Genomic DNA, 27,909 nt, shown 5'->3' on the forward strand with positions numbered 1-27,909 from the left:
TTTTAATGTGATCAAAGGGGAAGAATTAGAGATTAAATCTAGGGGAGGGTACATTTTGATTTTGCATTATATGTTATTAATTGCAAATTCTGTACTTTTTATTTTACTATTATTTATTTTTGATTTACCCTGACTTAACTTGGGTTCACTACAAGAAAAAAGCTGATAGACAACACTTTAAAAGTGTTGTCTATGTAGCTGAAAAAACGTTGTTAAAAGCACTGTTGTTAAAACTCTGCTTAAAGACAACGCTTTAAAAGCGTTGTCATTTGTAGCAAAGACAATGTTTTTGCAACGCTTTAAAAGCATTGTCGTTTTTTGCAAAGACAACGTATAAAAAGCGTTACAACGCATAAAAAATATTGTCTTTTTTAGTAAAGACAACAGTTTCACAACTCATAAAAAAACATTATCTTTTTTAACAAAAGACAAGAGGTTTTAAACTATTATCTTTTAATACCAAAGATAAATAAAAGATAAATAAAAACGAATCTATTTCAATCAACAACATATTATTAGATAAACAACCAAGATAAATATACAAATTATTATCCTTACACTTCTATAACAAACATAATTACTCGCATATAAAGAAATTTTAATTAGGAGACATTCAAAGCTACTCCTATCGACTACATCTTATTACATGAACTTAAAGGATCTTGATAGATGTTACTTATCCTCTTGATTTGAATGTTCTTTACTTATTGGCTTTAACCATCTTCTCGCTTAAATCATAAAGTCTTCTTGATAGTTCTTCATCGAAGTACTTCTCAGTCACACTCCTGAGGTTCTAATGCAGTACCACATAGCATGTAGTTGTTGTTCTTGTAATCATCCATACCCGAGCTATTTAGCTGGAGTTCCTGAATACCTCCATTCACCTTCAAAATATCTGAAAAAGGTACTGCATGTAAAATTTTTACAATCTCAACATTTAATGAAAGGCAACATGAATAAGCAAACGACATGTAAAATTTCCACAATCTCAACTTCTATCATCAAAGAAAACCTTATTCTAAAAAAGTCAAGAAATTGATGCATAAGAACAGAGTCAACTGAAATAAAACTATCAACTAAACATAAAGATAAATGATCCTGTCCGAAGGCTGAATCAATGAACGCTGGGTACGGAGCGCTCTTCGACTACTGACGTGGCTCTTCAACTGCTAGAACGAAGCTCCGGCGAACCTGCACAGAAGTCGAGCCGGGAAGGGGGTTCCCGGCGGCGACCCTCCGACGCTCAAGTAAGGTAAGCAACGATGAAAAAGGTGGCTCCCAAAGTCTCAGAATGCGTACCTCCGGCGAAGTCTGAGGCTCTTTATATAGAGTTGTGAAGGGTTAGGGCACGCATTCCGAGGTGCATATGTGTCCTCTGTCCTTTCCTCGGTATGCGGTTGTCAGAAAGCTCACCTGACCCATACCGCTACAGTCAAAGCATGTCCTCGATGGGACAGCAGAATCCCCTGTCACAAGATTTGGAGCATGGCCTACACGTGAAACATACCTGCTGTCAGAAAAAGACCTCCCTTGTCCTTTTCCCCTTTGCTCCAAATCTAGCGTCCGGGCGGACAACTCCCTCAACATCCGGTCGGACATATGCGGTGGTTTACTTGGGGAGATTCTCCATCACATGCTTTATGGGGACTATTAGCAGTGTTACCTTATGGCTTTGGCCGAGCGTGGGGTCCGCTCGGCCCACGACCTTTTCCCCTAAGCGCCGGAACCCTGCTTTCGACAGGGCGCCTTTAACCATCAGCCGTATATCGTCCGGTCGGCAAGCCGATCGGACCCATCCCTCTCCGGGCGTTCGATTCCATCGGCCGGTCGGACGTCCGGTCGGACCCTGCCCTTTCCGGACGGACGACTACCACTATGGCTTCCACGTGGCGTTGACTTCCCATGGCGGGGCCCCCTGCTCTTACTACCGGATCACTTGCCTCTCCTTCAAGTCTAGTCGAAGGAGGCGAATTGTCCGACTGACTGGACTGCGAATCTAGCCGGGCAGCTCCTCCGTGCTAGTATCCTCCGATCGGCCTACCGCAGAGATGGCCTTGAACAAATCAACAATGGCATTCGCCGAATCTCCTTGGGTTTTGCGCCAATCTCCGACATTAAGGTTGAGCATGCTTTCATTAAATGCTCTGAATGGTAGAATGCCACGTGGCGCAATGCCATCAGCCTACGACGGCGGCGGCATGGTGTTTTGATGCGATCGAAGCGATTCGAAATGGACGACGAGATGCAATCTTTGATTCCCGTGACCTGATCCACGGTTCGGCCGCTCGGCCCTATAAAGCCTTCGTCTTCTCTCCTCATTTGCTTCCGTCCCTTCATTTCCTTTGGAGTAGATCTTGTCTTCCGACGCTCTCCGGCGCCTTTTTCGCGATCCCTTTCCTCGCAGAAGATTTTATATCTTTCCTTCCTCCTTTTCGGTGTTTCCTCCGCGTTTTTCCTCAGTTTCGATCCTTGAAACCTCCTTTCGCTTTTCTCCTACCTTTTGCCTTTTGATTCCTTCCGATCGCCCATGGCTAGTTCTTCAAATCCCGAAGACCTCCCGGCCCATGGTACACCACCATGCGCCTCGATTCGAACGGGACTTTGATATTTTGATCGACAATTTCAAATCCGGAGGATTTCAAATTGCTTAGGGTCCTTCCGCCGGCCTCATAGACGCGGAGCTTCTGTGTCTTCGAGACCGCCATCACGGCCTCTTGCATCCTTTCATCATAGATGTCTGCAATTTTTTGTGCCGCTCGGCTCTAGTACCCAATACCTTCCGTCTCCTTTGCGGTGTTGTCGCTTTGTTTAAGATTCACAACATCCCCTCCGACCGGAGGTCTTCTTTATTTCTATTACCCCAAGCAAGCCGAGCCAGCACCTTCATGTTCCAAGCTCGACCCGCCTTGGTCTTTTTCAACAACTCCTTCTTCCAATAAACATTGGAAGGATTATTTTCTACATCCGCATGCCCGATCGGGCACCTTCCGACAGTGGCAAGTCAGTCTGCCCCTACTCCCGAGTGAAGAAGTTCAAGACCGATCGACTACCTCCACCATGCAAACATACTAGCCGGTCCGCAACTCGACATCAATAAGCTCCTTCATGAAGGAGTGATGTATATCTTCGAGTCTAATCCGACCGTCTTCGGTAAGAACTTTACTTGGACATTTGCTTTGATCGCTAACCGATTTCCTTTCTTTCTTTTGCAGCGGACATCGCCATGGATTCGGTGACCGAGCGCTGAACGACCCAGCCGTGCATGGACGGGTCAGCAAGCTGATCTCAGAGGCAGAGCGGAAATCAGCTGAGTCGGCCGCTCAGGCCTCTCAACAAAATGTGGCCAGTGGAGCCACCCCTCCCCAAGAACGAACTGCACCCGAGGAAGGTTCCGCTCGGGAGGAGGAGCAGCCTCTACAAAAGAGGCGCCGAGTGGAGACTCCTCTGCCCTCGGCCACGTCAACGGTCCAACCGTCCGAGCGAGCAACCGCCGCCGCTCGAGGCAAGGCGCCAGAGGTCGAAGCCATTTCGTCCGACCGGACTCCTTCTGAATGGGACGAGCCGGAAGCCCCCATTGAGGCTATTCCGGTCAGCACCCGCTCACCCGCTCGGCATTCGGTTAAGAGCTCAACTATCCATTCGCAGTTTTCTGCGCCGGCTTCTGATCCCGGTCGGACGATCCCTGGTCACGGCCGCACAGTACGGGTCACCCTTCATCTCCCGACTGAAGAATTGCTACCAGAAGCCGACCGGCCAACCGCGCCCGAGCATACCATCACCTTGAAAGGGCCCCTGGCCGAGATGTGGGCTGACGCTCGGGCGCGCATTGCAATGATCCCCCTCCGGAACTTGGCCAATAGCCATATGCAGGAGTCCACGGGGGTAAGTTTTCTTTTATTAATCTTCACTTGCATTTTTCCGCTCGGCCTTTGACAATTTCGCCTTTTTGCCTCAGCGATGGGTGGAAGAGATAGCCGTCTCCAACCGCCTGGCTATGGTGGACGAGGAGCTGAGGCAACTGAAGGCGGCAGGCGGTCCGTCCTGCTCTCAGGGCCCGTCTTACTCCGAGCTGCAAAAGGAGCTGAAGAAAGCTCAAGATCTGTTGGCGGCCGAGCAAAAGAAAACGGCCGATTAGGCCCACGCCCTGGCCGAGTCCGAGCGACAAGTCAAGTCGCTCGACACAAAATTAACCCTGACCACCACCCGAAAAAATACGGCCATCTCCGATTTGGAGAAAAAGAACGTGGAGGCTCGGGGCCTGGAGCTTAAGGTAAAAGAGCTGATGGAGCAGCTCGACAGAGAGAAGGTGGGCCGCTCGGCCGACGCGGCAAAGCTTCAGAGTCTGAATGAGGCCCTCACTGGCTCCCAGGCGGCCTTCAAGCTCGCCTGAATTCTCGGAGAAAATCTGCGAGTGGATGTACACAGCCTTCGACTTGGCTATGACCGCGACCACCAACTATCTGAAGTCCAAGGGTCTTCTTCCAGAGTCCACTACCATTCCGGCCGGCGATCAAGTGGCGCTCCTGGAAAGCATTCCCAAGACCCTTTACGATTACATAGAGTAACTTTTGTAATTCGGCCACTCGGCTAGATATGATCCTTTTTGTACTTAGGCTGCCCGGCCTAAAGTTTTAATTTGAATGCAGTGTTTTCCTTTTGCACGCTGTCCTTTTAAGTTAGCATGTGTGTCGTCCACTCGCCTATTATCACTCTTCTGGCATTCGAAAGGGAGTGTAGCGAAGTACTTGGAGTTACCTTTCCGCTCGGCTATTTATTTCGAGTGCGTAACCTTCCGCTTAGGTAGCAGAGATCGCTCACTAGAAGCCGACAAGTACCTTTGTGCTCTGAGCCGAGCAGGACGTGGAGTCGGTTTTATCGATATTGAAGGCGAGTTTCCGGAGGAATTGCATCCTTCTTATTGGCCTCACCCACACGACGATCTTCCAATCGGGCGTTTATAGACGTCGGCTCGTCTCTCGATATTTAACGTCGGAGCTCGACGATCTTCCGCTCGGAGGGTTTATAGACGCCGGCTCGTCTCTCGATATTTAACGTCGGAGCTCGACGGTCTTCCGCTCGGAGGGTTTATAGACGCCGGCTCGTCTCTCGATATTTAACGTCGGAGCTCGACGATCTTCCGCTCGGATGGTTTATAGACGCCGGCTCGTCTCTCGATATTTAACGTCGGAGCTCGACGATCTTCCGCTCGGATGGTTTATGGCCCGCTCTACCCGCTTAACGCTCGGCAGCTCGACGATCTTCCGCTCGGATATTGTGCAGTCTGCACTCGCACTTGGCAGAAACTAGCCCTCGCTGACGAATGATTATCAGCTCAGATTATCTTGACATAAGTTGGCTCGATATTTAACGTCGGAGCTCGACGATCTTCCGCTCGGATTATTTATAGACGTCGGCTCGTCTCTCGATATTTAACGTCGGAGCTCGACGGCGCGGATATTTATAGCCGGTCGGCGCGGCTCTCGATCTTTAACGACGGAGCTCGTCGGGCTTTTAAGCCTAATTTTGGACAACGTTTACCTGGCCGAACGACACAGGGTCTTCGGAATTGAGCCTTTGGCTCGTACAATATACCTCCGGCTTAGCAGCTCAGGGCCTTCGTTGTCGAGCGCTTGGCTCAGATAATTTACCTCCGGCCGAGCGGCACGGGGCCTTCAGATACTATACCTCCGGCTGAGCAGCTCGGGGCATTCGTTGTCGAGCGCTTGGCTCAGATAATTTACCTCCGGCCGAGCGGCACGAGGCCTTCATTTTCTCGTCGACGATGCCTTATATTTGTTCTCTTGATTTTTCATTTCTGCATTTCAAGTATTCAGTTGAAAAAAGTGCACAGGATGATTTACATTGGCACACCTTTCACCCCGCCCGGTAAGGCTGGAGGTGGTTCGCGCTCCACGGCCTATCTAGCTGCCGACCATCTTCATCCTCCAGATAATACGCGCCCGAGCGGAGTTTTTCGATGACTTTGAAGGGACCTGCCCACGGAGCTTCAAGCTTGCCGACGTCGCCGACCGGCTTGACTTTCTTCCAGACCAGATCACCGACCTGGAATGATCTGGGAATGACGCGCCGGTTGTAGTTTTGCTTCATCCGTTGCCGATACGCCATCAGCCGAACGGATGCCTTGGCTCGCTCCTCGTCAACCAAATCCAGCTCCATGTTCCTCCGCTCGGCGTTGCCTTCATCGTAACTTAGGACCCGGACGGACTCGACGCCGACTTCAACCGGAATGACCACTTCGCCACCGTACACCAGATGGAAAGGTGTGACGCCAGTTCCTTCCTTAGGAGTCGTTCGGATGGCCCATAAAACGCCCGACACTTCATCTACCCAACTTCCTCCTAAATGATCGAGCCGAGCGCGCAGAATACGAAGAATTTCCCGATTGGCTACTTCGGCTTGACCGTTGATTTGGGGATAGGCTACAGATGTGAAGTGTTGTTCAATGCCGAAGCTTTGGCACCAATCTTCGAGAATTTTGCCTGTGAATTGCCGTCCGTTGTCGGAAATCAGTCGACGAGGGATGCCGAACCGACATATGATGTGCTGCCATATGAATTTTTTAACCATCTGTTCGGTGATCCTGGCTAGCGGCTCGGCTTCCACCCACTTGGAAAAATAATCAACCGCCACTAGCAAAAATTTCCGCTGCCCGGTCGCCATCGGGAACGGACCAACGATATCCTTCATTTCCTCTGCCGGTCGGTGGTAGGAATTATGGTACTTCTGGCACGACAGACATGTTGATACGGTCCGAGCGGCGTCTGCTTGTAGGGTTGGCCAAAAGTATCCAGCTAGCAAGATCTTCTTAGCCAATGATCGTCCGCCCGGATGACCTCCGCATGATCCTTGATGTACTTCTTGGAGAATGTAAGCTGAGTCTTCCAAACTTACACATTTCAACAGCGGACGTGAGAATGCTTTTTTGTAAAGTTGATCGCCGATGAGTGTGAACCGACCGGCTCTCCTTCTTAGTAGTTGGGCCTCATTCCGGTCGGCCGATGTAGCTCCCGAGCGGAGGAATTATATGATGGGTGTCCTCCAGTTGCTTGGAAACGTGAGGCCTTCCATCCGGTCGACGTGCGCCACCAGCAATTGGTTGGAATCGGCGTTATTGAGCTGCGAGTTTAGCTAACTCATCGGTTGCTTGGTTTTCCGCTCGGGGACAACTTCTCTGAAATTAGCTTTAAGTTTTCCAAATGCATCAGCATAGAGCTTGGCCGTCTTGTTAATTTCAAATGCACCGAGAGTTGTGATTCGAATCGCCAAACATCTTTGGCCGCGTATGAGGCAATCGGTACTACCTTCATTGTTGGTAGCTTTATAATCCAACCGACGGATAGATGCATCTTCTCTTCTTGAGGTGAGAGCAGCAATACTATTCCACTCGCAGTGGACGACCCATCCACATATATTCTCCACATAGCTTCCGGCTCTGGCCTTTGCACTTCGGTCACAAAATCAGCCAAGGATTGCGCTTTGATCGCCGAGCGGGGCTGGTATTGGATGTCAAATTCACTTAGTTCTATCGTCCACTTGATGAGCCGTCCGGACGCTTCTGGATTCAACAGTACTCTTCCCAGTGGACTATTCATCCGGACTATAATGGTGTGAGCCAAGAAATATGGTCGAAGGCGCCGAGCGGCTAGAATAAGAGCGAAGGCCAACTTCTCGAGCCCAGTGTAACGAGATTCAACATCTTTTAAAATGTGGCTCAGAAAATACACCGGCTGCTCTTCGCCGCTCTCCCTCACAAGTGCTGAGCCTACAGCATGCATTCTTCATCCCACGAACTTAGTGTTGGTGCAACCTTAGGTCAAGGTTGACTGGTTGACTCGAGTTGACTTGACTCGAGTTGTATTTTGATGTTTGACTTGGGAAGATTGTTGATGCAACCTTAGGTCAAGATTGACCTAGTTGAGTTGCATGTTGATGTTTGACTCTTGTGAGAGAGTTCTATTCTTGATATGGGACAAGAATAGATGTTTGGGAGATTATTGGTGCAACCGTAGGTCAAGGTTGAGGTTGACATCGGAAAAGTCCAAGCATGGAGACTTGGCAACGGAAAAGTCCAAGCAGGGAGCTTGGCACTAGAAAAGTCCAAGTATGGAGACTTGGCACGGGAAAAGTCCAAGTATGGAGACTTGGCACTGGAAAAGTCCAAGCAGGGAGCTTGGCACGAGGGAAAGTCCTAACTAGGATGTTAGGCAGTTTGGAAAGTCCCGTGAGTGAAGCCGGAGTGGGAAAGTCCTAACTGGATGTTAGGCAAGATGGAAAGTCCCGTGAGTGAAGCCAGAAGGGAAAGTCCTAACGGATGTTAGGCGGTTGGAAAGTCCTGGTGAGTGAAACGGTAAGGAAAATCCAGATGGATCGGGGATGATCGGACTTCGGTGTTGGAAAGTCAAGTAGGTCAAGAGAGTGATCGGATACTTGGCACGAAGAGGAAAATCCAGATGGATCGGGATGATCGGACGTCTGGTGGGTCAAAGGGATTGACCGACACTTAGCGGGAGTGCTAGTAGGTCGAGGGAGGACCGATGCTAGGTATGATATACCAACAGTCAAGGTTGACCGGATGTTGGTGGAAGCCTTAGGTTTAGGGTGAGAGTTTGGATCGGCGTGACCGATGATCTGCGTTGCCCCGATCGGTCCGGTGATCATCGATCAGCGGGCGACGATCGATCGGAGAAAAGCTGATCGGTCCCCTGGACCGATCAGTATGCTGATCGGCCACGACCGATCAAGACGAAAGTATTCTGCTCGTGAGAGAGAGGGATCGGACCGATCAGATGGCCGACGAGTACGCATGGTCTCAGGATCGGTCCTGGGACCGAAACGATCGGTCCACGCACCGATCGAGCTCGATCGCGACACCGATCGGTCCGCGATCAGATGGGGTTCTAGCCGCTGCATTGCAACGCTAGTTTTCGCTGTCTTCTTCGCAGTATAAAAGGATCGAGGGCATCTTCTGTGCGACCTCTCTCCTTCCTGCTGTTCTGGTGCTTGAGTTTTGTTGAGCTCTTCTTCGTAAGGTTTTTGAAGCTGTTGTTTCATCCGGACTCCATCGACGAGAAAGCAAGATTGGTAGAGTGCTTGTGTATTCTTATTGTATTTCTTGCTTACTCTTTGTTCTTGTACTCTTTGTTTGCTGTTGCAAACGTTTGTGGCGAGGTTTCTCCACCCACAAGGAGTATATTGACTGGACTCGTCCACCTTACGGACACGCCGAGGAGTAGGAGCCCTAATCTCCGAACCTCGTTACATCCTCGTGTTAAGGTTTGGTTTTCTTCTCTTTCGTTTCTTTGTATTTTCCACTGCGCTAACGAATTGTAGGAAGAAACGCGAGAGATTCCCCTCTCTAGCCGTACAAAGGATCCTAACAAGTGGTATCAGAGCGAAGGTTCGCTCTTCATCGGATCAACACCCGTGGGAGCAAAGCTAGAGAATGGATCTCTATGGAGAAGATGTCACCATTCCACCCTTCTACGAATGCGGCGACTTCGCGTATTGGAAGGTAAGGATGAAGTATTTTCTTATGACTAACATAATGAATTGGTTTTGTGTACAAGAAGGATTTACTCCTCCGGTGGATAAGGAAGGAAAACCACTTGAGAAGAAGGAGTGGACAAGAGAACAAATTCACAAATCCGAAATCAACAAAGAGGTAACGAAAATAATTGAATTTTCATTGCCTACTAACATCTTGTGTAAGATAGGTTACAACAATGCCAAGGAATTATGGGATAACTTGGCCAAGTACCATGAAGAGAGCTCCACTTCAAGCCATGAAGAGGAGCCTAGTGAGCCAAGTAGCTCACATCATGAAGAGAGCAAATTGGAAGTTGAGGGTTACTCAACATCTAAAGAAGAAGAGGAAGTGAGTTCTTCTTCTTCAAGATCGGAGCACGAAGAAGAAGCTTCTACCTCCGGGAGGGATGAAGAAGAGAGCATCCATTCATCCTCAACCCTAGGTAACTCAAACACCTTAAGTTCAAGTAAATTGCATATAATGTGTTTTGAGTGTAGGGAATTTGGGCACTACAAGAGTAAGTGTCCAAAGAGGGTAAGAAAGACTCCACCGGCGCCAAAGGTCAAGGAAGCCGGAGTCCCGAAACGCAAGGGCAAGGAGCACGTGGTGTGCTTCCAATGCAAGCAAAGTCACAAGGGCAAGAGACCGAGCACTTCTATAGGGGGAGCTAAGGCAAACCCTAAGGTATCATTTAAGTCTCATTCGTGCAATACTAGTAAGATGCATGCTAGAAATTTTATTGCACTAGTCAATAATGATAAGCATGATAACATTAGAAATCAATACATGTGCTTAGGTGCTAAACATGTGAGCCTAGATAAGGATAACACTAGGAAAGCCAACCCTAGAATTACCTCATCTAAGGTTAAGGAGAACCTAGGTAGGAATCTCAAATCAACTAGACACATGCCTAGGAATGCCTCAAAGAAAAATGACAAATCAAAAATTGAGGTACTAGAGAAGGAGAATCAAGTCTTGAGGTCAAGACTTGATACTTTGAAAAATGCTCTTAAGAACTTGGAGAAGTCATCTCTAGGGTTTAAGGGTCAAAAACCAATGTCCAAGGACAAAAAGGGTTTGGGTCACAAACTTAAGTCCCAAGTGGTCAAGCCCACTTATCATAATGTTCCATTCGATTATGGAACAAAACCTAGGGCTAGGAAGACCACTACCAAGGTCACAAGGGGAGTCGCCCCTATAGTTGACCTTGATGAGACCCAAATGACCAAGGCTTCAAAGCCTAAGAGGGTCATTAGGAGGGTTGCTAGGGAAGTTATCCCTAGTGAATATTTAGTGTACCCAATGAGCTCTAATAGGTATTGGGTTCCTAGGAGCATCTTCTCTACCCCATAGATGGGTTAGAGAGTGTCAACTCCAATTAGAAGGGTAGTTAACCCAACTTTGAGGAAATTGACACTCAAGGAGCATTTTCAAGGTTTTGATAACCTTTGAAAATGAAAAAGAATTATTATTTACTCCTTAAAGAGTAAATTGTGTCATATTTGAAAAATATCGATTTCAATCTTATTTGGCACAATTTAAGAAAACCTAGAGAAATACCATAATTGGGATTTTGATTTTCTCTTAGGGATATATGGGCAATCTAGGGTTAGATTTTAAGTTAGCAAAGTGGTTAAGGATACTTAGATAGGTAATCTAGGTATATTTATCTATGCTAAATCTTGCCATGATTGTTTGCCCTCACATGTCATGACATCATATTTAGTCTTATTATCATTTGAAATGTCATGATAATACTTAGGCTAGTTTATATGTCATGTGTTAGTTTAGTTTCAAACTTTATGCCATGACATCATGACATTGGCACATGTTCTCATTTATGATACCATTTTATGCCATGTCATCATCTCTTGCATTAATAATCAATTAAATTGATTTAAGGATGAAAAACACATTTTGATATTGAGATCAAATTTGTGTTTAGAAAATGCATGAGACCTTAGCCTAAGATACCTAAACCCATATCTCACATCAAAATTGACATGGATGTGCTTGATACACTCTAGATGTGTGTGAGATATTAGGATCATGAATTAGGATCAAGGTGCATAGCTCTTGTACCTAGATGAGCCTAATTCAAGATATGGGGGATCATAGGGAAAGCTTGTGTACAAGTCATGTACATATAGCCCTAAGATTGTGGTCCCAAATTAAAGGTTTTAAAAGCATTTTAAAATTGATTTGAAAAACCTTGATGAAGCTTTCCTAGTGATAGCATTCATCATTGGACATTGTGATACAAAATTGACTTAACTTTGAACTATTTCAAAGTTTTCGAATTTTGTATCAAGATTTGAAAATAGAAACTATTTTCATAGAAAACTATTTTTCCATGATAGTGTATGTTATGAGAAATGTATCCTCAAAATTTCACGATTTTGGAATTTTTCTGAATTTATTAGAGTTTCGATTTCAAGGAAATCGAAAATGATCAGTAGCCCTCTCTGCGTATCAAGATGATCTGATCGGTGTTCGGACCGATCCGAGATTGTTGATCGCACCGATCCAAGGAGATCCGTGAGCTTGGTGCGATCGGCGAAGGCCCGATCGGTGCCCATCGGTGACGATCGAAGCATGGATCGGTCCGGGACCGATCCATGGGGTTCCCGATCGACCGATCATGCGTGATTCGATTTTCAAGTTGGTCTGAAATTTCAAGCTGGAAGTTGGGTTTTGTGGATTTCTAAAGGTTTGAAACTCTCCAAGACATTGTTGGTGCAATGGTCAAGGGGGAGTTGACCTTTAGGGGGAGTTTTTACCTAATTGTCAAGGGGAGTTGACTTTTAGGGGGAGTTTTTACTCCTAAAGACTTGAGTGATATGGAATTATCACTAAGTTGGTTGTTGAGTTTAGTATCAAGGGGGAAATTAAGAGTTTCAATGAAAGGTATGGGACTTTCATTAGGAAGAAACTCTTGACCCTGATATCCTCCTTTTCTTTTTGATGTGTGTCAAAAAGGGGAGAGTGTTCATTGGAGAATTATTGGAGGACCCAAGCTAGGTTATCGGGTTAACCTAAGCTAAGGGAAGAATGTCAAGGAATATTCGAGGAAGAACATTGGAATACTTTTTGATGTGTGTCAAAAAGGGGGAGAATTATTGGAGAACCCAAGTTAGGTTATCGGGTTAACCTAAGGGGAGAATGTCCAGAGAATGTTCAAGGAAAGAACATTGGACATTGGAAGATGGTTGGAAAACCTAAGTTAGGTTATCGGGTTAACCTAACTTGATTATGGTTTTGTCAAACATCAAAAGGGGAGATTGTTGGTGCAACCTTAGGTCGGTTGACCTGGTTGACCGACTCGAGTTGACTTGACTCGAGTTGTATTTTGATGTTTGACTTGGGAAGATTGATGATGCCCTTAGGTCAAGATTGACCTAGTTGAGTTGCATGTTGATGTTTGACTCTTGAGAGAGTTCTATTCTTGATATGGGACAAGAATAGATGTTTGGGAGATTATTGGTTGACCAGGTTGACCTGGTTGACTGACTGATTCGGAAAAAGTCCAAGTATGGAGACTTGGCAACGAAAAGTCCAAGCAGGAGCTTGGCACTAGAAAAGTCCAAGTATGGAGACTTGGCACGGAAAAGTCCAAGTATGGAGACTTGGCATGGAAAAGTCCAAGCAGGAGCTGGCAGAGGGAAAGTCCTAACCGGGATGTTAGGCAGTTGGAAAGTCCGTGAGTGAAGCCAAGGCGGGAAAGTCCTAACTGGGATGTTAGGCGATGGAAAGTCCGTGAGTGAAGCCAGCAGTGGGAAAGTCCTAACTGGGATGTTAGGCGGTTGGAAAGTCCGTGAGTGAAACCAGCAAGGGAAAATCCAGATGGATCGGGGATGATCGGACTTGGTGTTGGAAAGTCCAAGTAGGTCAAGAGAGTGATCGGATACTTGGCACGAAGAGGAAAATCCAGATGGATCGGGGATGATCGGACGTCTGGGTGGGTCAAAGGGATTGGATTGACCGGACACTTGGCGGGGAGTGCTAGCAGTCAAGGAGTGACCGGATGCTAGGTATGATATACCAACAGTCAAGGTTGACCGGATGTTGGTGTGGAAGCCTTAGGTTTAGGGTCGAGAAGTTTGGATCGTGGTGACCGATCCGGATGATCCTGCGTTTGACTCGATGCCCGTGATGATCGTCGGTAATCGCGACGCAGCGGCGATCGAGCGGAGAAAGCTCCGATCGGTCCTGGACCGATCAGTGTATGCTGATCGGTCTCCACGACCGATCAAGAGAGGCGAGTGCGATTCTGCCCTGCGTGAGAGCCGGAGGAGGCGGATCGGTCCGGGGACCGATCGTGAGCCTGATCGGTCCACGCATCGACGTAGGAAGGTACGCACGTATGTTGTGATCGATCGGGGCCGGGATCAGTGAAAGAACTGATCGGTCCAGCCGATCGAGCTCGAGTCCGATCGCGACACTCGATCGGTGCCGGACGATCGATGAGTTCTATTGCATTACAGGCTAGTTTCTCGTTGTCTTCTTCGGTATAAAAGGATCGAGGGCATCTTCCGTGCGCTCTCTTCTTCCTCCTTCGCTTTAAGTGCTGCTGTGCTTGAGTTTTGTTGAGCTCGTCCAAAGCTTCGCGTGAGCTTCCCCGACAGTTTTCTAGACTGGCTTGCTTCATCCGGACTCCATCGACGAGAAAGCAAGATTGGTAGAGTGCTTGTATTCTTATTGTATTTCTTGCTTACTCTTTGTTCTTGTACTCTTTGTTTGTTGTTGCAAACGTTGTGGTGAGGTTTCTCCACCCAAAAGAGTATTATATTAGCCGGTTCTCCGGGGACTCATCCACCGACGGATTGACTGGACTCGTCCACCTTACGGACACGCCGAGGAGTAGGAGCCCTAATCTCCGAACCTCGTTACATCCTCGTGTTAAGGTTTGGTTTTCTTCTCTTTCGTTTCTTTGTATTTTCCGCTGCGCTAACGAATTGTAGGAAGAAACGCGAGAGATTTGGGGTCGGCTATTCACACCCCCCTCTCTAGCCGTACGAAGAGATCCTAACACTTAGCGGCCTTGCGCAGGATCTTGAAGAATGGTAGGCTCCGGTCGGCGGTTTTGGAGATGAATCTGGACAAAGCAGTTATCCGACCGGTCAACCGCTGCACTTCTCTTGTATTTCTTGGAGGCGGCATATCTTGTAGAGCTTTCACCTTGCTGGGATTTGCTTCGATTCCCCGTTCGGTCACTATATACCCCAGAAAACGCCCTCCTTTTGCTCCGAACAGGCACTTCTGGGGATTTAACTTGACTCCATACTTACGCAGCGTTCGGAAGGTTTCCTCCATGTCCTTGAAGAGATTGGCCGCTCGGACGGACTTAATGAGAATGTCGTCCACATAAACTTCTAGATTCCGCCCGATCTGCTCTCTAAACACTTTATTCATCAAACGTTGGTATGTGGCTCCCGCATTCTTCAGTCCGAACGACATCACATTATAGCAATAGGTGTGGTCGTCCGTGACTTTTCTTGATCTTCACAGCGGCAGCCTGGTGATAACCTCGGTAGGCGTCGAGCATACTAATTACGCAACCAGTAGAATCCACCCGTGATCTATTCAGGGGATAAAAATCTTTGGGGCATGCTGCTTAAGTCCCGAAGTCGTCGATGCATCTCCACTTGCCCGGCTGAGACTAATACTACGTTAGCCCAGGAACCGCCTGAACTTGATTTCGATATGGCTGCCTCCGAAGTTTCTCGACTTCCGCGGGATGATGGCATTCGCTTCGACCGAAATCCTTTCTCGCTTATGCTGCGTCGGTCGGTCGGACATGCAACTCACTGTCGCGCTATGCTTCGAAATTCGAAGCATCATGTGTCGACCGGACGAAGACATCATGATTCTTTTGGAGGCATTGGATCGTTCTTCTTCTGTTTCTCCTCCAGATCGGACGCAATAAAAGTCGTGGACCCAATCGGGGATGAATCAGCACTTCCTCTTTTCTTCATAAATTAAAGAGGGTGGCTTTTCGGTGATGGCATTCACCTCGATTCGGGCGCCTTTCGAGCGGAGTTGGATTCGGCTCCGACCATCTCGATGTAGCATCGCGAGCGCCTAACCGATCTCCCGCATTTTCCCACCTTGTCTTGACGGGAACTTCATCTTCGTGGAAGGTTGAGACGACGGATTGATCCGCCCTAAAATGATGTTGTAGGACGAGGAGAGTCGACCACCACGAAGTTTATTGTCCTGGTCCTCCCGAGGCTCTTCTCCCGGAGTAGCCAACCTGAATCTGCATGAACTTCATGCCTTCAAACCCGTGGGCGGGTCGTCATGGGCAATGGAGCTCGATCAATTGCGGTGATCAAACGCCTTCTTGAATATGATGTTGACCGAGCTCCTGTGTCAACAAATACACGGTGAATAGTGTAATTTGCTATTACCGCTTTAATGAGCAGAGAGCGGTCGTGAGCACTTCAACTCCTTCTAAGTCCCGGCCGAAAGTGATTTCGGTCCACTTGCTCGCTCCGCACGCAACCGATAGCGTGGATCGGAGACGCCGACGCCTTTGCCGTCGGTTGGAGTCACCTCCGGTCGGCCCACCAAGAATAACGTTGATCTCTGAAGTATTGCTCTATTTTCCTCTTCCGAGTGGATGGTCGGACCGATCTCTGACGTCGGCGATTCTCTCCCGTCTTGGAGATCGTGTCGATCGAAGCGCTCGTGATGTCGCTCTCTGCCGGTCCGGGTCGTCCTATGGATCCTTTGTCTCCGTCGATGGAAGGAGACCATCGTTCGGCACTCCTGGAATGGGATTAGCCACGAAGGAAGACTTGACAATCCCTCGTGTTGTGCGTGTCCGTCCGGTGGAAGGAGCGGAACATAGGGTCCATTTCTTCTTGGCTGCTCGTGCCTCTATTGCACTTGGGACCTCGCAACGAGCGGATTGTTCGCCCTTGGTCCTCTTTCTGATGGCAGGCGGTTTCCCTCGGCAGTGGAGCCCGTTCGGTTGGTGTTTCTTTTTTTCCTCCATTGCGCTCCTCCACGTTGATGTATTCATTGGCTCGGTGTAGCATGTGATCATAATCTCGAGGCGGTTTCCGAATGAGTATCGGAAAAAATCGCCATCCACCAGGCCTTGCGTGAAGGCATTCATCATCGTTTCCGAGGTGGCCGTTGGAATGTCCATTGCCACCTTGTTGAACCGCTGGATGTAAGCACGAAGCGATTCTCTCGGCTCTTGCTTGATGGCGAATAAGCTGACACTTGTCTTCTAATAACGCCGACTGCTAGCGAAGTGGTGGAGGAAGGCCGTTCGGAAGTCCTTGAAGCTTGTGATGGATCCGTCCGGCAGCCTCCGAAACCACCGTTGAGCCGATCCCGAGAGAGTGGTAAGAAAGACTCGGCACTTTACTCCATCTGTGTATTGATGGAGCGTAGCTGTATTATCAAACTTACCCAGATGATCATCCGGGTCCGTTGTTCCATTGTACTCGCTGATCGTCGGAGGTGTTAGGATCCTTCGTACGGCTAGAGAGGGGGGGTGTGAATAGCCGACCCCAAATCGATCGCGTTTCTTCCTACACACAACAGCGAGAAAAACAAACAAGGAACGAAACAAGAAGATCAAACCTCAACGTCGATGTAACGAGGTTCGGAGATGATACTCCTACTCCTCGGCGTGTCCGTAAGGTGGACGAAGCCTCTCAATCCGTCGGTGGATGAGTCCCCTATCCGTGGGTGGAGAAACCTCACCACAATCTGCAACAAACAAAGGAGTACAACAATAGAGACAACAAACAAGAACAATAGAAATTGTAAACACTTGCTTGCCTCTTGTTGTCGATGGAACCTGATGACAGGCAAGACTTCCGGATCCACTAGAACACCGGGAAACTCACGCAGAGCTTGGGATGAGAGCTCAGAAAGTTCAAGCACACCAACGGCAGTCAAAGAGCGTAAGCTCAAGAAGAAAAGAAGAGTTCACAAGACCCTCCCCTCCTTTATACTGCGAAGGAGAAGAAACTAGACGTCAGGAGAACTAGAACTCTCGATCGGTCTACGGACCGATCAGACTTTGTCGGTCCCCGACCGGACGTCGATCGAACCGGCCGATCGTAGCCGACCTGCGCATGTACTCGACTGCCTGATGCTCATGATCGACCTGATCTGGATCGGTCCACGACTCGATCCCAACTCGCTGGCGTGCTATGCTCGCGACATGGTCTGATCGATCGGACGTCCAACGATCGATGGTCGACCGATCACCCCGCTTCTCTTTCGCTGTTGTTGGCTGCGATCGGTCACCGATCGATCAAGGAATCAACAGAGTTGGAGATCGATCGGTCACCCCGATCGAGCAAACAGAGTATCCGATCGATCGTCGGTGATCGATCCGAGCTTGTTTTTGCCCAAACCAAGTCCCAAGACTTCCAACCAATATCCGGTCAACCTTGACCTATTGGTTCATCATGCTTAGCATCCGTCACTCCTTGACTCGCTAAGACTCCCCCCAGTGTCCCGGTCAATTGACCTACTTGGACTTTCCAACACGAAGTCCGATCATCCCGATCCATCGGATTTTCCAACACCGTAAGTCCGATCATCCCCGATCCATCCGGATTTTCCAACACCGGTCGATCATCCCGATCCATGGATTTTCCTTGCGGTTTCACTCACCAGGACTTTCCAACCGCCTAACATCCCGTTAGGACTTTCCCACCGCCCGGCTTCACTCACGGGACTTTCCACACCGCCTAACATCCGTTAGGACTTTCTCTGTGCCAAGCTCCTGCTTGGACTTCTCTGCCAAGTCTCCATACTTGACTTTTCGGTCAAGTCTCCATACTTGGACTTTTCGCGCGCCAAGCTCCTCTTGGACTTTTCATGCCAAGTCTCCATACTTGGACTTTTTCCGAATCAGTCAACCAGTCAACCTTGACCTACGGTTGCACCAATAATCTCCCAAACATCTATTCTTGTCCCACATCAAGAATACAACTCTCTCACGAGTGTCAAACATCAACATGCAACACAACTAGGTCAACCTCGACCTAAGGTTGCACCCAATCTTCCCAAGTCAAACATCAAAATACAACTCGAGTCAAGTCACCTCGAGTCGGGTCAACCAGTCAACCTTGACCTAAGGTGCACCAACAATCTCCCCCTTTGATGTTTGACAAAACTCATAATCAAGTTAGGTTAACCCGATAACCTAACTTAGGTTTCCCAACCATCTTCCAATGTCCATGTTCTTTCCTTGAACATTCTCGGACATTCTCCCTTAGGTTAACCCGATAACCTAACTTGGGTTCTCAATAATTCTCCCCTTTTGACATACATCAAAAGAATTCCAATGTTCTTCCTTGAACATTCCTTGACATTCTTCCCTAGCTTAGGTTAACCCGATAACCTAACTTGGGTTCTCCAATAATTCTCCAATGAACACTCTCCCTTTTGACACACATCAAAAGGAAAAGGAGGGTATCAAGGTCAAGAGTTTCTTCCTAATGAAAGTCTCATACCTTTCATTGAAACTCTTAATTTCCCCTTGATACTAAACTCAACAATCAACTTAGTGATAATCCCATATCACTAATCCTCAAAAGTCTTAAGGGTAAAACTCCCCTAAAAGTCAACTCCCCTGACAATTAGGTAAAACTCCCCTAAAGGTCAACTCCCCTTGACCATTGCACCAACAATGTCTTGGAGAGTTTCAAACCTTTAAAAATCCACAAAACCCAATTTTCGCTTAAAATTTCAGACCATGTGAAAATCGAAAAGCACGCGTTGATCGGTCCCGCATCGATCGAATCTCGATCGGTCCCCGACCGATCCACGCTTCATCGATCGCCTTTGGATCACGATCGGTCACCGGACCGATCGGGCCTTCCTCCGGATCGGTGGGACCGATCCGAATTAGATGATGATTTTTCGAAATTGAAACTCCTAATAAATTCAAGAAATTCCAAAATCGTGAAATTTTGAGGATACATTCCTCATAACATACACTATCATGGAAAATAGTTTTCTATGAAAATAGTTTCTATTTTCAAATCTTGATACAAAATTTCAAAACTTTGAAATAGTTCAAAGTTAAGTCAATTTTGTATCACAATGTCCAATGATGAATGCTATCACTAGGAAAGCTTCATCAAGGTTTTTCAAATCAATTTTAAAATGTTTTTAAAACCATTTGAATTTAGGACCATAATCTTAGGGCTAAATGTACATGACTTGTACACAAGCTTTCCCTATGATCCTCCTTTCTTGAATTAGGCTCATCTAGGTACAAGGACTATGCACCTTGATCCTAACTCATGATCCTAATATCTCACACACATCTAAGGTGTATCAAACCACATTCAAGTCAATTTGATGTGAGATATGGGTTTAGGTATCTTAGACTAAGGTCTCATGCATTTTCTAAACACAAATTTGATCTCAATATCAAAATGTGTTTTTCATCCTTAAATCAATTCAATTGATTATTAATGCAAGAGATGATGACATGGCATAAAATGGTATCATAAATGAAAACATGTGCCAATGTCATGATGTCATGGCATAAAGCTTGAAAACTTAAATAAAGCATGACATATAATAACCTAAGCATTATCATGACATTTCAAATGATCATAAATTAAATATGGTGTCATGACATGGCAAATGGCAAACAACCATGGTAAGTTAACACAAATAAAATACCTAGATTACCTATCTAAGTATCCTTAATCACTTAGCTAACTTAAATTCTAATCCTAGATTGCCCAAAGTGCTCCAAGAAAATGTCAAAACCCAAGTTGGCATTTCTTGATCTCTTGTTTGATTTATACCATTTAAAATTCTACAAGAGTAGCACTTCTAAGTTAAGGCCCGGATTGCCTTGATTACCTAAGAGAATATCAAAATCCCAATTTGATATTTCTCTAGGTTTTTCAAAATTGTGTCAATTTAAAGTAAGATTAATATATTCTCACTTTGGCACAACTTACTCTTCCAAGGAGTGAATAATAAAGATTATTCCATTTCATTTTCAAAGGTTCCCAAAACCTTGAAAATGCTCCTCGAGTGTCAATTTCTCAAAGTTGGGTTAACTACCCTTCTTATTGAGTTGACACTCTCTAACCCATCTATGGGTAGAGAAGATGCTCTAGGAACCCAATACCTACTTGAGCTCATTGGGTTCACTAAATATTCACTAGGATGACTTTCCTAGCAACCCTCCTAATGACCCTCTTAGGCTTTGAAGCCTTGGTCATTTGGGTCTCATCAAGGTCAACTATAGGGTGACTCTTGTAACCTTGGTAATGGTCTTCCTAGCCCTAGGTTTTGTTCCATAATCGAATGGAACATTGTGATAAGTGGGCTTGACCATTTGGGACTTAGGTTTGTGACCCAAACCCTTTTTGTCCTTGGACATTGGTTTTTGACCCTTAAACCCTAGAGATGACTTCTCCATGTTTTTAAGAGCCTTTTCTAAATTATCAAGTCTTGACCTCAAGACTTGATTCTCCTAGTACCTCAATTTTTGATTTGTCATTTTCTTTGAGGCATTCCTAGGCATGTGTCTAGTTGATTTGGGATTCCTACCTAGGTTCTCCTTAACCTTAGATGAGGTAATTCTAGGGTTGGCTTTCCTAGTGTTATCCTTATCTAGGCTCACATGTTTGGCACCTAAGCATGTGTATCGATTTCTAATGTTATCATGCTTATCATTATTGACTAGTGCAATAAAATTTCTAGCATGCATCTTACTAGTATTGCACGAATGAGACTTAAATGATACCTTAGGGTTTGCATTAGCTACCCCTATAGAAGTGCTCGGTCTCTTGCCCTTGTGAGGTTGCCTCCCCTGACAATGACTCCGATAATGTCCCCTTCGCTTGCATTGGAAGCATACCACGTGCTCCTTGCCTTTGCGTGTCGGGACTCCGGCTCCCTTGACTTTTGGTGCCGGTGGAGTCTTCCTAACCCTCCTTGGACACTTACTCTTGTAGTGCCCATGTTTCCTACACTCAAAACACATTATGTGTAATTTGCTTGAAATCACAGTGTTTGAGTTACCTAGGGTTGTGGATGGAGATGAGCTTTCTTCTTCAACCCTTCCGGAGGTGGAAACTTCTTCTTCTTGCTCCGAACTTGAGCAAGAGGAACTCTCCTCCTCTTCTTCCTTGGATGTTGAGTAGCCCTCAACTCCCAATTTGCTCCCTCCATGATGTGAGCTACTTGGTTCACTAGGCTCCTCTTCATGGCTTGAAGTGAAGCTCTCCTCATGGTACTTGGCCAAGTTATCCCACAATTCCTTGGCATTGTTGTATTTACCTATCTTACACAAGATATTAGTAGGTAATGAAAATTCAATTGTTTTAGTTACCTCATTGTTGATCGTGGATTGGTGGACTTGTTCCTTCGTCCACTTGTTCTTCTCTAGAGGCTCTCCTTCTTTATCCATTGGAGGAGAAAACCCTTCTTGTACACAAAACCAGTTCAACATATTAGTCCTAAGAAAATACATCATCCTTACCTTCCAATATGTGAAGTTGTCGTTGTAGAAGGGTGGAATCGTGATGTCTTCTCCGAATTGATCCATCTCTAGCTTTGCTCCCACGGGTGTTGATCCGATGAAGAGCGGCCTCGCTCTGATACCACTTGTTAGGATCCTTCGTACTCGGCTAGAGAGGGGGGTGTGAATAGCCGCCCCAAATCGATCGCGTTTCTTCCTACAATTCGTTAGCGCAGCGGAAAAATAAACAAGGAAACGAAAACAAGAAGATCAAACCTCAACGCGTCGATGTAACGAGGTTCGGAGATGATACTCCTACTCCTCGGCGTGTCCGTAAGGTGGACGAAGCCTCTCAATCCGTCGGTGGATGAGTCCCCGGAGAACCGGCTAATAATATACTCCTTGTGGGTGGAGAAACCTCACCACAATCTTTTGCAACAGCAAACAAAGGAGTACAACAATAGAGACAACAAACAAGAACAATAGAAATTGTAAAACACTTGCTTGCTTGTCGATCGAACCTTGATGAAGCAAGCAGCCTCGATCCAGCCTAGAACACCCGGGGAAACTCACGAGAGCTTCGGATGAGAGCTCAAGAAAGTTCAAGAGCACACCAGCAGCTCAAGAGTCGAAGAGCGTAAGCTCAAGAAGAAAAGAAGAGTTCACCCAGAAGCCCTCACTTTATACCGCGAAGGAGAAACAATGAAGAAACTGTGCTGCGTGGCTAGAACTCGATCGGTCTCGGACTTTATCAGATCGGCCGATCGGTCCCTTGATCGATCTTACGTAGTCGATGTGGACCGATCGATACCGATCGGTCCACGATCGATCCCAACTCGCTGCTTCCGCCGTCTCATCGGTCCCCGACATCATCGATCAGAGATCCGATCACCGCTTTTTCGTCGTTGGCGATCGGTCACCGGCCCGATCGAAGCCGAAGAGAAACTTTCTTGTATCGATCGGTCACCGCACCGATCGAGCAAACAGTATCACCGATCGGTGCGGTGACCGATCCGTAGCTTGGTTTTGCCCAAACCAAGTCCCAAGACTTCAAACCAATATCCGGTCAACCTTGACCTATTGGTTCATCATGCTTAGCATCCGGTCACCCTGACCTGCTAAGACTCCCACCAAGTGTCCGGTCAATCCTTTGACCTACTTGGACTTTCCAACACCGTAAGTCCGATCATCCCCGATCCATCTGGATTTTCCACTGAAGTCCGATCATCCCCGATCCATCTGGATTTTCCAACACCGTAAGTCCGATCATCCCCGATCCATCTGGATTTTCCTTGCTGGTTTCACTCACCAGGACTTTCCAACCGCCTAACATCCCGCTAGGACTTTCCCACCGCCTGCTTCACTCAGACTTTCCACACCGCCTAACATCCCAGTTAGGACTTTCTCATTGTGCCAAGCTCCCTGCTTGACTTCTCCGTCAAGTCTCCATACTTGGACTTTTCACAAGTCTCCATACTTGGACTTTTCGCGCCAAGCTCCCTGCTTGACTTTTCCGAAGCCAAGTCTCCATACTTGGACTTTTTCCCGAATCAGGTCAACCAGGTCAACCTTGACCTACGGTTGCACCAATAATCTCCCAAACATCTATTCTTGTCCCACATCAAGAATACAACTCTCTCACGAGTGTCAAACATCAACATGCAACACAACTAGGTCAACCTTGACCTAAGGTTGCACCGACAATCTTCCCAAGTCAAACATCAAAATACAACTCGAGTCAAGTCACCTCGAGTCGGGTCAACCAGGTCAACCTTGACCTAAGGTTGCACCAACAGGAGGCACGTAGTGCTTGGGCAGAGGGTCTAGTAGAATAGCCTCCAAAAATTGGCGATTGATCCGCCCGGGGGATGCGTCCGCTCGGGGGGCTTTCCCCTTTCTGTCATCTCGCTTAGGCATTTCATCTTAAGAAGATCCTCTATCTCTTCGAGCTGGTACGGCTTCAGGGGTGCGAAATAAGACCCGATGGAATGCAGGAGTGGCTTGAGGTACTTCCGCTAGACCACCCGACGCAGATGTTGCTTGTTGCTCCGGCCGCTCGGCAGATGCTTTCTGTTTTTGCTCCACAAGTTTGGCGGCCCTTATCTCGACCAGAGCGTCGAGTTCTTCCGTCGAAAGCGTCACCGTGTGTTGTCGTCCAGCCTCATCCATTGTTTCCGGTCGGATGCAGGAGCGTTTCCCACAGACGCTCTTCGACTACTGACGTGGCTCTTCAACTGCTAGAACGAAGCTCCGGCGAACTTGCACAGAAGTCGAGCCGGGAAGGGGGTTCCCGGCGGCGACCCCCCGACGCTCAAGTCAGGTAAGCAACGATGAAAAAGGTGGCTCCCAAAGTCTCAGAATGCGTACCTCCGGCGAAATCTGAGGCTCTTTATATAGAGTTGTGAAGGGTTAGAGCACGCATACCGAGGTGCATATGTGTCCTCTGTCCTTTCCTCGGTATGCGGTTGTCAGAAAGCTCACCTGACCCATACCGCTACAGTCAAAGCATGGCCTACACGTGAAACATACCTGCTGTCAGAAAAAGACCTCCCTTGTCCTTTTCCCCTTTGCTCCAGATCTAGCGTCCGGGCGGACAACTCCCTCAACATCCGGCCGGACATATGCGGTGGTTTACTTGGGGAGATTCTCCATCACATGCTTTATGGGGACTATTAGCAGTGTTACCTTATGGCTTTGGCCGAGCGTGGGGTCCGTTCGGCCCACGACCTTTTCCCCTAAGCGCAGGAACCCTGCTTTCGACAGGGCGCCTTTAACCATCAGCCGTATATCGTCCGGTCGGCAAGCCGATCGGACCCATCCCTCTCCGGACGTTCGATTCCATCGGCCGGTCGGACGTCCGGTTGGACCCTGCCCTTTCCGGACGGACGACTACCACTATGGCTTCCACGTGGCGTTGACTTCCCATGGCGGGGCCCCCTGCTCTTACTACCGGATCAATAAATATAGGGAAAATAAATACCTTGCTGATGACAAAGCATTGTCTTTTTTAAAATACAATTAATTGGATGATTCTATTAATTGTTCAAAGGAGTGATATCTTAACTCACAATAATCGTGTGGTGAATATACATGGGAAGAAAGCATTCTTATTTTAACTAGTCACCACTAACTCTGAATAAAATCTGTCTATCACCCAATAGTTAATGTTTTCAGTAGCATAATTACATAGACCACTCTCACTTTTAGCAAATGGTATGTAAGTTCTAAATTGAAAATAACAAGTTAGCATATTTAGGTTATTGATGAAATATGATGTAACCATACCAGCTAATGCGGAGCCTTTCAGTTAACTGCATATGTAGTTCAATTATGACCATATTACAATGCCTTCTAGAGTTCTAGATGCACAAACATATTTACCTGAGAGTGCAAGCACTTCGACCAACGTCTTTAGATGAAAAGTTCAAACCACCGAATCTTTTGTTGCTCACGACCCATAAAAAGAAAATCTGAAATGTTATAGTATTTGAATCATACTAAAGTTTGAGAAACATAAATGATAACTTCCTCATGCTAACTCCTTATTTATCATACATCACAATTAGTATTAGCAAGAATTATATTTTAAAGAGCAAGTATTTTTTTCTAAAAGAAAAAGGCATGTGAACTAATTGTTTTTACTCTAAAACAATTGCTATTTATTGTGTCCCATGATTTATGATAACATTATTTTACATATTTGTCAAAGTTTTCCATATATTCCGCTGCTTCCTCCCGGTTTGACACACACCCCTCTCCTTCTCCCCTCTCTCCCTGCCAAAGGACGCATGTAGCCTCCTCTTCTATTTTTTTTTATTTCATTTAATTTTTATTTAGTTTTAATTTTTTAATTAATTTTGTTTAAAAATAACTCTCAGTATATTTTAAATTTTATTTTTTAATTAATTTAATTTATTATTTTTTATCAATACTTATTTTTTCAGTTTTATATAAATTTTATTTAGTTTTTATTTTTTTAATTAATTTAATTTATTATTTTTTTCATAATACTGCTATTTTTTCAATTGATTTTTTTAAATTTTATTTTTTATTGATTTTTTTTGTTAATCAATTTTTTTATCAGTTTTATTTTTTTTAACAATTTTTTTATATGTTTATAATTTGTGTTTATTTTTAGTTTATATTTAAAACTAATAAAAATGTTAACAATTAATAGTGAGCACATTCATAACTTAGAAACAAACATAATTTTTTCAAATGAAGAGTACATGTAATAATACAAAAAAAAAAATAAAAATATATAAAAATAGACATCTTAATCAATATTGTCTCCAAATTCTGCTCCCGACGCGTTTGGTGGTGGTGTACCTATCACTTCATACCACAAATAAACACATGTCCTGTAACGAGTTGCCCATCCTTTAGCTTCATACGATCCTTTAGCTTCATACGATGAATGTTGCCACCACCAAGTTGAAATGGGTGGTACAGGATAATGAGGATGTAAGAAAACTTGTACGAAGTGATTGCCAACATGAGCAATAGCTATTTCTCGACGCTCTTGGTTTGAAACTAGAGGAGTTCTTAATGGCAAGTGAGTAAAACAACTCCTAATATTCTCACCAAATGTATGAAGTACAAGATTGTACCTTGATGCGATGACAATTCCCAAAGACATAGCGTCCATCCAATATATTTCTGGTGCCCACGGCTCAAAATAATTCAATGAGAATAATAGATTGGTTACCAAATTTGGATCGGGATAAAGTTGATCATATAGATCCTTATTTTGTTGAATCTCTTCTATAAGCTCAAATCGTACTTGAACCCAACCTTCTTCAAAAATAATAAATAAAATTGATTAAAGAAATAAAACTAAATAAATATTTAAAAAATAATAAATAAAATTAATTAAGAATAAAATTTAAAAAATATAAGTATTAATGAAAAATAATAAACAAAATTAATTAAAAAATAAAACTAAATAAATTAAAAATATATATAAGTATTAATGAAAAATAATAAACAAAATTGATTAAAAAATTAAAATTAAATAAAAATTTAAAAATATATAAGTATGGATGAAAAAATTAATAAATTAAATTAAATTTAAAAATAAAATTAAAAAAAATAAAAATAAAATAAAAAAGATAAAGGGGTAGAACGGACATTTAAAGGGGGGGAGAGAGAGAAGGGAGGGAGGTGCGCGTGTCAGGGGAGGGGGTAAAGAAATTTCCATTCCACTAACATACTTTGTGTTCTCAGTATGTTTTCTTTCTCTAACCAGATTAATCATTACATGTGTATGCTTCATACTTTTATTAATAGAACAATGTGTTCCGTGTATCACAAGAATGATAACCTTTAAAAAGAATAGATAAATAAATATTCATAAAAATCATGCTACCTCAGAGTATGCCATGTCTTGAAGAGCAAAGACACAATAAACAGTGACTGTAGAAATCTGCCAATTCCTAATCAAGCTTTGCTTAGCTTCCACGTACCATAGTTTCTTCAGTTTCACCACTAGTTTCTTTTGCCTCGTACCCAATCAAGGAAGCCTCTAGATCATCAACTTTTTCATGGTGCATGTGCAAAGTCTCCTGCAAAAGAATGAACCATAAAATACAAAGATATATTGAGATGGATAAAGCGATCCTCTAATGATACATTCTCAGCAATAAAATGGAATCAGAGATGAGCCAAAAGCACCAACTTCAATAAGATTGATCATCCCCTAATGAAATGAACTCAGTTTGTCATCCCTATTAGGTCATAAAGGTTCTTCACAATTATCTGGTCGGATCAAAATCCCTCAAGTATGTCAAACAGAATGTGGTTCTGACAAGAAATTCCCAAGCTCCATCTTGGTCAGGTAAATGAATCTAGACAACCATTATTTATACTCCTTGATTATGTGATCTTGATG

The 27,909-nt window shown here is 45.5% G+C and overlaps 1 long non-coding RNA gene across 1 annotated transcript; it reads right to left on the reverse strand.

Moving 5' to 3' along the window:
* Positions 1-418: 418 nt before the first annotated feature.
* Positions 419-27,690, reverse strand: LOC122053434. Its single transcript, XR_006132208.1, has 3 exons — positions 27,388-27,690; positions 25,401-25,489; positions 419-895 (listed from the first exon to the last, which is right to left on the reverse strand). It is a non-coding gene; the product is annotated as an uncharacterized LOC122053434 (long non-coding RNA).
* Positions 27,691-27,909: the final 219 nt, after the last annotated feature.

Source organism: Zingiber officinale, chromosome 1B (assembly GCF_018446385.1).
Source record: "Zingiber officinale cultivar Zhangliang chromosome 1B, Zo_v1.1, whole genome shotgun sequence".
Taxonomy (NCBI): domain Eukaryota; kingdom Viridiplantae; phylum Streptophyta; class Magnoliopsida; order Zingiberales; family Zingiberaceae; genus Zingiber; species Zingiber officinale.